Source organism: Ascaphus truei, chromosome 2, assembly GCF_040206685.1.
Source record: "Ascaphus truei isolate aAscTru1 chromosome 2, aAscTru1.hap1, whole genome shotgun sequence".
In the NCBI taxonomy this organism is placed as follows: domain Eukaryota; kingdom Metazoa; phylum Chordata; class Amphibia; order Anura; family Ascaphidae; genus Ascaphus; species Ascaphus truei.
This window is the reverse complement of record NC_134484.1, coordinates 129,058,877-129,070,914: the sequence shown is the minus strand read 5'-3', so window position 1 is coordinate 129,070,914 and position 12,038 is coordinate 129,058,877.

Here is a 12,038-nt window from a genome sequence, read left to right as displayed (position 1 = left end):
CTTCACTCTCCTTTCCACCTACAGGTAGGTGAAATGCCAGATAATTGATGACTCTGCCACAGTCTCAATGTCCTGTAAATAGCGTCAATACGCTTAGTGGATCCTGGGGAGTGGTTGTCCTTTGCTCGCAAGTAGTACACAGGTTCCTCTGCAGACCTCACTGTGTTTCCCGATCAGTCAGGCAGCGTGACGGCGTGGTCCCGCGGGCCCTTCTATGACATCAGAGCGCCCGCTCTGCTTTGAGAAACAGCGTCTGCCAGTAATGATTCAGACCTCACTTGGCAACCACAGAGGCAGGCTACAGCGCGGCACATGCGCAGAAGAGGAAATCAACTCGGTGTTCAGCAAACCGTTTGACAACAATAAAATACACCTTGGAATATGAATAATAAAAGTATATAGGTTGAATGGTATCTCTCCTACGCGGCGTTTCGTAGCTCAACAGGCCACTTCTTCTCTGAAACGAACGCCGCATAGGAGAGATACCATTCAACCTATATACTTTTATTATTCATATTCCAAGGTGTATTTTATTGTTGTCAAACGGTTTGCTGAACACCGAGTTGATTTCCTCTTCTGCGCATGTGCCGCGCTGTTGCCTGCCTCTGTGGTTGCCAAGTGAGGTCTGAATCATTACTGGCAGACGCTGTTTCTCAAAGCAGAGCGGGCGCTCTGACGTCATAGAAGGGCCCGCGGGACCACGCCGTCACGCTGCCTGACTGATCGGGAAACACAGTGAGGTCTGCAGAGGAACCTGTGTACTACTTGCGAGCAAAGGACAACCACTCCCCAGGATCCACTAAGCGTATTGACGCTATTTACAGGACATTGAGACTGTGGCAGAGTCATCAATTATCTGGCATTTCACCTACCTGTAGGTGGAAAGGAGAGTGAAGCTCTGGTGGTTCCTGGTTGCAGACGCTGGTAACTGCCACTCTGTGGCTCTATGCTTGATTAATCTACCTTGATGTACGCATAACCTTGAAACACCTTATATATAAACATAGTTTATTACATTTTTCACGATGAGTTTTGTGCGCTTTGTTTGTTTTTTTGATACAATCTTAGTGTCTTAAACCATTCACGTGTTCCTGATCACACAGGCATATAGGAAAAACAGTATAAATGTATGCAAATAGACCTCTGCATAAAACACATACACTATGAATGTATATTAGACCATTTACATATTCCTAATCACACAAGCATATATGCTACAAGTTTATTTCAAACAGGCATAATGATATTCCTTTGAGCATCCGTCCAGTACACTGATACACTTATTTACATTTAGCCCGGATTTCTTGACCTTGTTTCTCACGATGCAGCATGGGTGTTGTGTCTATTTTCCTGGATATGATTTGGCATAGGCACCCTCTGTATGATACTTAGAGTGAAACATAGGTCATCTGGCCTCCGTTATACTTACTGGATACTGGACTATAGCTTGTGTGATTACATGTGCCTACATGTATCCGAGAATCAGGCATGATTCCCGGGTACATTTATGGGGAAACTGACAACTTTGGACCCCAACCTCCTAGGCACATTCTGTCACTGGTTCCTCTGCAAAAAAAACCTTGAAACTCATACCCTAGCAATCCCTGCTTGTTTGCATGCTCGTTAAGGGAAAAACACAAAAAATACTTTGTACCATTACAATGTATTGTATGTATTAAATGTTACTGGGCCCAGGAGCTAACTCTCTTGGACCCTTCTAATGGGAACAGGGGTAACCAAAACGAGCTTGACCTTTTTATTAGAGAGCCTGGTTATCCCCTCCCGTCACAGTGACACGTGTCTTTGAATCACATTACTTTATATATGTGGAACACAATCACATTCGGAAGCACTGGATATCGGAGGACCCTGGATAACACAATACAACTTATATTGAGAGAATTAAAAGAGAGACCCCGCTGCACAATTGTCTGTGTCCTACTCAGTTGGTGTCGGCACAGTGTTGGAGCTCGTGTGGAGGGTTTGTGTGTTTATAGGTGCAGGCACTTTGTCACTTCCCAAAGAATGTTAGCTGTGGGCTTTGAAAAGAGGATACTGCAGGGTAGTGGTGGGGGGGGGAGTTAAGGTGGGTTGTAATTCCATGTGTCACACTGCATCAGGCCCCCTGGGTATCGCGTTCCCCTTTTTCCATAGGTGATGTATTCTCCTTGATTGTACCAATGACCTCTGGTACTTGTTGCTCTGTTAAGCTAAGGCCCCGCTGCCTCAGACCACGCGCCCGCACTGCAGAGAGGCACTTGGGGCTTTTTCCAGCCCAAAGGGATCATTTTTGCGAGCAGGGGGGGGTGGCCAAACGGGTCGGGGGTGCGGCCATGACATGAGGGGGCGGTACCGCCCCTCAGCCGTTCAGCCCCTCAACTTTTCAGCCCCTCAACCGCTAAGCCCCTCAGCCGTTCAGCCCCTCAACTCCTCAGCCGCACACACACAGACAGGCACTCAGGCACACACACACAGACAGGCACTCACAAATACACACCGGGGGGTGGGTGGGAGCCCGGGGGATCGGAGCAGAGGGGGAATTGGAAGGGGGACCCCCCCTCACCCCCCAAGAGGAGGGAGTCTGTGGGAGGGAGCAGGGGGGACTTCCTTGGTGCTGCAGAGTTTATTTAAAATCGCTGCTTTCCCTCCACACTCTCCTCCCCACTCCCTGAAGCCTCCCCTCATTGGCTCACAGCCACACCACGTGACGCATCGCCGCTTGGGATTACAATTCTCTTGAATCCCCTGGCGGCTGTTGCATCACAGCGTGTAGTGAGCTGTGCCGTGAGGGAGGACTGGGACCGGCTCGGGAGGATTCCCCTGCTGGTGGGTAACGCTCGTGCGGCCGCCCACGCCGCCGGGCGCAGCGGGTCCCAGCCCTTAGTGTGGCAGGAGAGCCTCCCCAGCCCAGTTGTCTTGCCCCTCTAGGATGGTCTTCTCACTGGGTCGCTGCAGCTCTGCCTTCTCTGCCACCATGCTCCTGACATGCTCTCTTCCTTGCCACTCCTCCTCTGGTAGTCTCATACTCCTGATGTCCTATGATCTCAATTCTTTCAGTCTCTCAGTTATTGGTCAGCAGTCATGTCCATCAATATGCTTGTGTACTCCCAGGTTACAGTTGTTGTTGTTATTAATGTTATTACATATTAATATACTGCTATAACATATAATAGATACTGTACAGGAGAAGAGGCCAGGCCTCAGCCCAGAGAGTGGACTGGAGACACAAAGGGGTCAGTCACAGGTCAATGGTTAAGGTAAATGTTTATTAAGTAAGTAATGTATAGATCTTTAAACTATAATTCCGTCGGGTAGATTTTCCGTGATCGGGAATTTTTTTTTTTTTAAATCTGCATACGTGACTTATACGTGGAATTCTGCAGCTGAAAGAAATTTGCCATGGATTTGGATTTCTGTGAAAATGGCACCCATTTCTACTGAAGAGCCTTAGGCCATGACTCCTAATGGCAATGGCAATAGCATGGGGCAAACACAAATGATATCTTGATGCCAATTATTGTCTTTTTCTGTGTGGATTGGTACTAAAGCAACCTGGCAGTTAAATAAGAAGTCCCTGTGCTGAGCTACAAGAGAAAAAAAAACAGAAAATTCCCCAGCACTTAAGAGAAAGATATGAGTTCTAGTATATGATAGTCTCAGAGATAGAATTGTGATTCCTTTTCCTCGTCTCGCTGCATTGTATTAGATATATGTAACAAAGCATTTTTACTATTAAAGCAGCAGTCCAAGCTGCTGTTTAAAAAAAAAAAATGTGCACCAATACAATCCACACAATGATAAGTAATTAGTTATGTTGCCAATCGATTTGTTCTCCTGTGACCGATCGGCGAAGATTTGGCTCGGGGTTCACTAAATGATACTGATCTTGATCTGAGTACAGTCTCTTAAGTCTTAGAAACTGGCCTTTACCGATGCCTCTAAGGAGAGCTTTCGGATGACCACTGTCAGCCCTCAGATACGTATTTCTGGCATTAATTTTCCTAAATATATCGTTTGAATGTTTAAATTAGGGGGCCGGGGACTGGGGGGGGGAGGAAGGAGCAACTACCTCCCCCCCCTCATATCAGTACTGGTTCATCTAACAGGATATTGATGTCTAAGAGGCACTAATTCAATGACCTGTATTTGATGTTTGCTACCAAGCATTGGAACGGCGATTCAGCATTGATCGCCTTCACATACATCATCATTATTTGTTACTATTGTTGCATATTATTGCACTTTGAATTGTTGGATTTGAGGAACTTTTTTTTGCTATGCAGCATTGATTTGGGATCTTCTATCCCTACATACATATATCCAGGATTATCTTTTTAGGAACCAATATGTAAAGAAAATACATCAAGTTAGCATAAGATCCGATCATGCCCAGATTGCACTATAAATATTGGTCAAGACATGTCACAGGGGGCACATGGATGCGGAAACTAGATTACACTCTACTGAAAAGACAATAATATTGACATGACAGTAGAGGAAGCTTTAAGATATTATTTAACCGAAAACAATATAGAATATATATCCTCAGAAACACTCTGTGGGAAGCACAGAAAAGTATAATCAGAGGAGTTTTCATCCACAAGCCTCTCTTTAAAAAGAGATGATAGATAAAGAAATTCTAAACAAGATTAAGAAAGATTATTCAGGATTTAGAGGCAAAATATAAAAGATCAGCAGATAAAGCAACTCTGTCAGAACTACTAACAGCAAGAGGTAAATTGAAATAAAAAGCAATACAATTGACAGACTACTGGCTAACCTACTGAAAAGCAAACAGAATCAATTCAATATTAACTGTTTACAGAGGGAGGAGGGTAACGCTTCCTATGATTCAAAGATCATGAAAGCAGAATGTCTGTAATTCTATGAGAAACTATATAATATTTCAGTGACCCAGAATAGGGAAATAGCAAAAATAGAGGCTAGTATTGACACATTTTTTTAAGAGAACAAATATCAAAACTCTTGGTGTTATTGAGAGACACACAGGCCCTTATTCTGTAAGGTGTGATAAGCGCAGATGACGTGCTATTGAAGGGAAAGCCCCACTAAAGGCAATGGGGCTTTTCATGCAATAGCACGTCATCTGCGCTTATTACACCTTACAGAATAAGGGCCACCATCTTGAAGGATGTATCTCTGTAGAAAAAGTAGAGAAGGTTATTAAAGAAACTGCCAAATGCGAAAAGTCCAGGCCCTAATGGACTACCTCATGTGTATTATAAAACCTTTACGCAGATCCCTATGCCACATACAGTATACAAACAAAGTTCAACTCACTTAGACTGTCCGGTGGCTTGACACAACAAATGTCAGAGGCCCGCATCACATTTATCCCGAAACGTAGCCCCTTTCTCTTATAAATGTAGGTATCAAAATCCTGGCAAAAATGTTAGCGAACAGAGTTAATAGATACCTAATAAACATGGAACAAACAGGATTTATTCCTTAAAGAGAAGCCAAGGACAATAGGAGGAGAATTATGCATTTTATTAATCATATTCAAACGGATCACACACCCAGTATGATGCTCTCTATTGATGTCAAAAAGGCATTTGATAGGGTTAACTAGATACATATGTTCAGATAAATGGATTGTAAGTTATTTGGAGAAATGTTGATGCAATATATATAAAAGCTTTATATAGTAACCCCATGGCAAAGTTCAAAGTTAGGTTTTAGAGTCCTTCAAGATTCTTAATAGAACATGACAGGGATGTCCATTATCTTCTCTGATATTTGCAATGATGGTAGAATGCCTGGTGGCAATTATAAGGAATCATCCGGACATCATGGGTATGAAACTGGGGGAAAGGAACACAAAATAGTATTATACGAGGACGATATTCTTCTAATAATTACAAAACCGGTATCAATGCCAAATATAATGCAGGTTTTGGAAGACTTTGGTTAAGCATCCAACTTTAAGATAAATGTATCCAAGTCTGAAGCGCTTAATATAAGTCTTATTGATACAGCGGCATCTCAAATGAAATAAAAATTCCATTCAAATGGAATAAATCCTTTAAATACCTAGGCACTACCATTACACCGATTACAGCAAATTTTTCAGGCCAACTATCTCCCATTAGAAAAAGCAGTAGAGAATTACCGAAAAATGTGGAATAAATGTGTTATAGCCTGGATAGGCAAGATTAACTGCATTAAGATGCACATGTTGCCCAGACTGATGTATATATGTCAAACAATGTCTACCAACATTCCAAAACGTTACACAACATCTATAAAACACAAAATTGGCACATTTGTGTGGTAACATAAGTACTTCAGTATTAGGCGATAACTTTTTTCTTGTGTGGTAACATAAGAAACCAAGGATAAAAATTATGACTCTATGAACACAAACAACAAGGGGACTTGGTTTGCTTAGCATTACGAAGTATTGTTTAGAAACCCAGGTTAACTCTCTGTTTGAATGGTATAACTGTTCCAAGAATAAACTATGGGTTGGAAATGAAAATGTGTTTTGACTAGAGACAGGTGCAGCTGCATTCCTGAATAGATCTAATTACATTTCAAACGTACATTGATACCCAAAACTAAATAAGCAGACTTACACCTAAAATATACTTTTTGAAATCTAAACATGAAGGGAGAGAAAATTATTCTGAACTAGTTTCTGCGACCGAGACACATTTCTCACACTACACTTAAAGATCAATTAAAGTTTTTCCCAGCTTTTGCAGGGTTCCATTCCTTGAAACCATCCAAAAACTAGTAGAGGAAGACATTGAAAAATTATATAGCAAACAGTGTCTCGAAAAGAACAAATCTATCAAAAAAGAATTTGCTGTTTTGAGAAACCTTTCCAAAAACGAGCACATGGTAATTAAACCCGCAGATAATGGAGGGGGAGTGGGGGCAGGCGTATTGATTCTTAATAAAAAGGATTACATAAAAGAAGCCTATAGACTACTAGGAGATAACTTGAATGACAAGAAACATATTTACTAAGAACCCCATTAAAGAGTTTGGAAAACAACTGGCTTGTCCAGAGGTATGCTCCTCAAAAAAGAATATGACTATTTGAAAAATTAACATACCAGGACATCTGTTTTTTATTACCTCCCCAAAGTACATCAATATCTAAGAGATCCCCCCGCAAGACCTATAATTTCCGGTATAGGGTGCCTCATCCACAATTTGTCCGAATACATAGATATATTACATCCTTTAGTAAAAAAAAAAACTCCCATCATTCCTATGGGACACGATAGAAATACTTAAGATCCTTGGAGATATGAAATGGGAACATGACTACATTCTAGCGACTTGTGACGTTGCATCCCTGCATTGACCATCAGCAGGAGTGCAACGCCATTCTGTATAGTTTAAACAAATATGGACATATAAATCCAGACCAAATGTAATTTATTATCGAAAGGAACTCATTTTTTAAGACACAATGTTTTTTGGTTTCAGGGAGACCATTTTCTTCAAATTCAAGGTACGTTATGGGACCAGGTTCGCGCCAAGTTACGTCAACCTATTCATGGGTTGGTGGGAAGACCAATATATTTGGTCCAATCACATCTTTGGCGCGAATCTGGTGCACTGACAATGGTACATAGATGACGTTGTTGTCATAACTCCTGCAATCTAAAAAATTTCTTTGATTTGAGTATGAGTAAAATTCAATTTCTTGATTTGGAAATCGTGGTGGAGAATAATTTCAACCATACAAAAACGTTTTTTTTAAACAAGTCAACTGCAATAATTATTTATTAGCTACAAGCATCCATTAGAGGAATTGTCTTGATAACATCCCATATGGAGAATTTAGGAGAATGAAGAGGAACTGTTCGAGAAGGGAGGATTACATCAACCAGATAGCACCACTCAAAGATACATTTATGGAAAGGAGATATGATTTTTTTTAAAGTTATGGATAGAGCAATTTGTAATGTTGAAGGAATGGAGAGATCAAACATGCTAACATATAAAGACAAGAGCGATCGTAAATTAGCACAAACATAGGATTTTATACCTTTTATTACTAACTACAGTAACCAAGCAAATAAAGTCATAACATTTTTGGAGAAACATTGGTATATTTAAAAAAAAGACAAATTGTTGAGGATTGCTATTTCTGATAGGCCGAGGGTTATATTCTCGAGGGCTCCCAATCTGCAGCAATAATTGGTACCCAGATTCCTAAAAACAAAAAGAAGTGTTGGTTAAGGAGAGAACCCGCAGATTCCTTCAGATGTTTGTAATGTAGAGCCTGTCGATGCAACCCTAGACGAGAGTCAAAAATAACAGAAGTTACTTCCAATATATCAAATGAAAAATTTACAATTAAAAGTAACATCTCGCACAGCAAGGGAGTTGTGTATTTGTTGGACTGTAGCTGTAAACTTCAATATGTTGGGAGGACAAGAACATTGAAAATTAGGTTGGGGGAGCGCATTAGAAATATAGAAAAGGGTTTGGAGACGCATACTGTATCTAACCACTTTAAGTTGAAACATAACTATGAGCATAGCTGTTTAAAATGTAGAGGCATAAAGCTGGTCACTAGTGACTGGAGAGGAGGGGATTTTACTAAGAAGATCTCCCAGAGAGATTTTTGAGTTACAGCTCCCAAAACTTCCCATGTTAAAATATAGGCTACAAACTTTTAAGACGCCTAATTTTGTCTCCCCTGTAATTCAAAGACAACTGAACGGATTATGCTCAAACTTTCCACAAACATTCACTTTACCAGTCTTACCTGAAATTTCAGACAGATTGGTGGATTTTTGAGAGAGATATGAGCAACTGAAAAAGAGGTTGATGAACACACACATTCCCAGTAAGCTCAAACTCCCACACCCACCACATCAAGAATATATATTTATGTCAAAAAGAGTGCTACTGGGCGTGGCAAATGTATACAACAAAAGACAGGGGTGCCCAATGCTACATCCAATTGACAAAACATATAAAGTAATAAGTATAAAGTTTAAATACTTCAATAATAATAATATTTACTTGGTTATTTAGTTAAACCCTTTGGCCAAAGCGTCATAAGCCTGCATATATTTTGACATAAATATATATTCATGATGTGGTGGGTGTGAGAGTTTGAGCTAGCTGGGAATGTGTGTGTTCATCAATTTCTGACTGGTAACAGTTGTAATGGAGGTACTGTAATGGCACCTCCCCCCAGAGCTCACTCCTCCTCACTTTTTTTAACTTGGGAGGTCTTTTCACTTAGCTGCAAAGAACAGGATCTACTATGGTTGCTTCCCCTCATACAGAGGTAAAGAGAAGGGTTCACAGTGTAGTGTAGGACCTGCATTGACGTAGTATGCAGGCTTATGACGCTTTGGCCAAAGGGTTTAACTAAATAACCAAGTAAATATTATTATTAATGAAGTATTTAAACTTTATACTTATTACTTTATATGTTTTGTCAATTGGATGTACTAGTAGCATTGGGCACCCCTGTCTTTTAACTGAAAAAGAGGGTTTATATACCTTGCTGCAGTGGAAGTGCTGTATGCTGGGTGATAATGGGGAAAGGCGGGGTTGCAGACCTGCCTAAGACATGCAGATGAGCATACAGTTATTTTTGCATATTTGCTTTCCTGTGGAGGGTTTTTGTCACTTTTTTTACTCACCATAACTTAACTCAGTATTATGGTTTAGCCTATCCCATAGCCTCTCTTGCATTCCCAGTAAAATCAACCCCACACTGATGAGACCCATCAAGGTCGAAACTGCTGTCTGTGGGTGGTTTTCTGGGTATGCACCTTAACCCTGGCTGTGCTCAAAGCTGTGACCATGCAGCAAGCTTAAGCCTATAGGGAACCATGTTAAAAATGGTTATTGAGGCAAAAAGTGACACTGTGTGCTCATTTGCATGTCATTTCCCAGAATCCCTTGCTGCAGTGGAAGTGCTGTATGCTGGGTGATAATGGGGAAAGGCGGGGTTGCAGACCTGCCTAAGACATGCAGATGAGCATACAGTTATATTTGCATATATATATATATATATATATATATATATATATATATATTTTTTTTTTTTTTAAATAAAAGCTGCAGCAGTTATACCCCCTATACCGTGTGACGTGGTATATGTGTCTGCTATAGGTGGGAGGAATATGGAGCAGAATAAGAAGTGAATGCTGCACACCTTGAAAATTATAACAATGATACAATTACCGGTGCTCCCGTGCTTGAACGAAAGCCTGTTGTCAGTCCTAGGTCAGCAGCAGAAGGAACACAGGGCACAACGGATTTGAAAATCTATACTCATTTATTTGAGCCAACACCAAGTGTTGGCTCAAATAAATGAGTATAGATTTTCAAATCCGTTGTGCCCTGTGTTCCTTCTGCTGCTGATCTAGGAATATGGAGCATCCATGGGTCATGATATTGCTAACAAAGACCACAGACACAAAAATTATCATTTACATTTATTGTGATGATAAAAGGGAAAATTATGCAACAAGTTAGAAACTCAACAGAAACCATTGGAGCACTTTTACAAACCCAAAAGGAGTACCTTAAACAAAGTGTAATGTTAAATATGGTACGAATTAGGCAAATCCCACTGTTTTCTGACTGAAGATTAGAGCAAGCTTCAGACACTCTTTATTGTAGCTGTTACGTCACTGGGCTAAGAGGCTGGCAGGAGGCAGGAGAGCACATTTCTTCCCCAAGCAATATTAAAGAAGTCAATTAAAATCAGGAATATGTACAATTAACTCTGGAATACGGCCGTAAGAACAGCAATGGTAAATGATCTCAAATAAAGAAGTGATAAGGCAATATTAATTCAGTCAAGTGGTATTCTGTCCTTGGGTAACTGCCAATAAAACTAGTTCACTCTAGCAGATTCATGTGGAACATGAATTAACCAGTGGACGTCTAATGTAATGGGCTTTCTTAACTCATACCACAATAATACTATCAATCCCCTTCCATTTCGGGTTTCATCTAAGTTTTAGAAAAGTTAGTAGTTACTGTATTTGCAAAAACCAGGTATTGATCCAGTCCTCATTCACCTTTAAATGTAACAATCAGGCATAAATAACCTGGGTACCTGTCTGTAAGCATGTTTCTTTTTTTTTTTGCAAATAAATGGCATAACCATGATTGCAGGTACTAGAAATGATAATATCTCAGATATTTCTGCAAGAGATCTGAAATCTGGAAAGAATTTAACACAAAGCCACATGATTACATGTGCACTTGATGTTTAGTGTATTTGCTGAAAAGCATGCTTGCTGTGAATATTTGGATGCTACACACAATGGTAATCAAGCAACATTATGCTCCTGTACAAATCTAACCTATTTGATATAAATTAGTGTATTCCCAATCAGCATTTCCAAATTGTTGATGCTATACTGAAAAGGCTGAAAGCCTTAGGAGGAAGAAAGAGTGGAAGCTCTGGGGGGTTTTTTTGCACCACATGCTACATTTATTTTACTGAGATTTTGGAAATGGTAAACACCCTCAACATAAATAATTTCCAAGTACAGATGTAGGAAGTTGTCAATAACCATTTCTCATGACTTCAAATGGTAATCCATGATATGATAATATATATATGTAGCCCCCTTTCCCTATGACTAAGGGAAAATACGCATGCTGGTGTACCTGTTGCTCACAGGAGGCCTAAGCCTCCGCCGCTGGGAACCTGGGGTGAGTCTTTCTCCTTATCAGTGCAGCGCCTCCACCTATGAGGGATCCCAGTGATTGCAGGATAACCCCTCACAGGAATCAATCACAGAAATGAATAATACACACACAGGTATATATCGAATATTTACTGAACACACATATAATAATTTAACTGTAACCAACCAACCAACTGTAACCAACACCCAATACCCCAACACGTGGTGATTCCCCCAAAGTACTGAGGGAGCGGTGGCACCAATAACCGTGGTGTCATTTCCATCCAATGTATGAGGTAGCGCTACCCCTGTGAACCATTGGTGCACTTATACCGTCCTGAGCACTCCGGTACCCAGGTGCAGCTGTCAGATACAGAACAG